The sequence below is a fragment of the Sinocyclocheilus rhinocerous genome, unplaced genomic scaffold (assembly GCF_001515625.1).
Source record: "Sinocyclocheilus rhinocerous isolate Xijiao unplaced genomic scaffold, SAMN03320098_v1.1 C35272428, whole genome shotgun sequence".
NCBI classification, from domain to species: domain Eukaryota; kingdom Metazoa; phylum Chordata; class Actinopteri; order Cypriniformes; family Cyprinidae; genus Sinocyclocheilus; species Sinocyclocheilus rhinocerous.
This window is the reverse complement of record NW_015745432.1, coordinates 1-425: the sequence shown is the minus strand read 5'-3', so window position 1 is coordinate 425 and position 425 is coordinate 1. Positions and strand designations below refer to the sequence as shown.

Sequence of the window (425 nt, the reverse complement as noted above, 5' to 3'; positions counted from 1 at the left end):
GGCAGAGAAGCAGCTGAAGTGGGAGAGCTATAAGAAAGAGGGATCGGAGAGAATGATGGAGCTGGCCGAGGTGTTTTCTGGGGTCAAACCTCTCACCAGGGTGGAGAAAAACGGTAAAATGCTTTTGCGGTCCCACAACATGCAGGAGCCAAACGGTAGACATCATTGTCAGCGTGTTCATTTGTTTGATCAGAGAATCTTCAGGCCTGGTTCAGAGAGATCTCCAAACAGATCGAGTCCCTGAACTACGAGGACTCGACCGCAGCCGGCAGGAAGACTGTGCAGCTCATTCAGGCTCTCGTGGAGGTACAGACACATCTGAACGTGTGCTGTGACCCGTGACTCTCCGCACTGATTTCACATGAAATTGTTTCTCTGGTAAGGTCCAAGAGTTTCACCAGCTGGAGTCCAACCTGCAGGTGTGT

At 51.3% G+C, this 425-nt stretch overlaps 1 long non-coding RNA gene across 1 annotated transcript; it reads left to right on the top strand.

Moving 5' to 3' along the window:
• The first annotated feature begins 8 nt into the window (after positions 1 to 8).
• Positions 9 to 424, top strand: LOC107734783 (uncharacterized). The gene is made up of 3 exons (XR_001639163.1): positions 9 to 113; positions 194 to 306; positions 384 to 424. It is a non-coding gene; the product is annotated as an uncharacterized LOC107734783 (long non-coding RNA).
• Position 425: the final 1 nt, after the last annotated feature.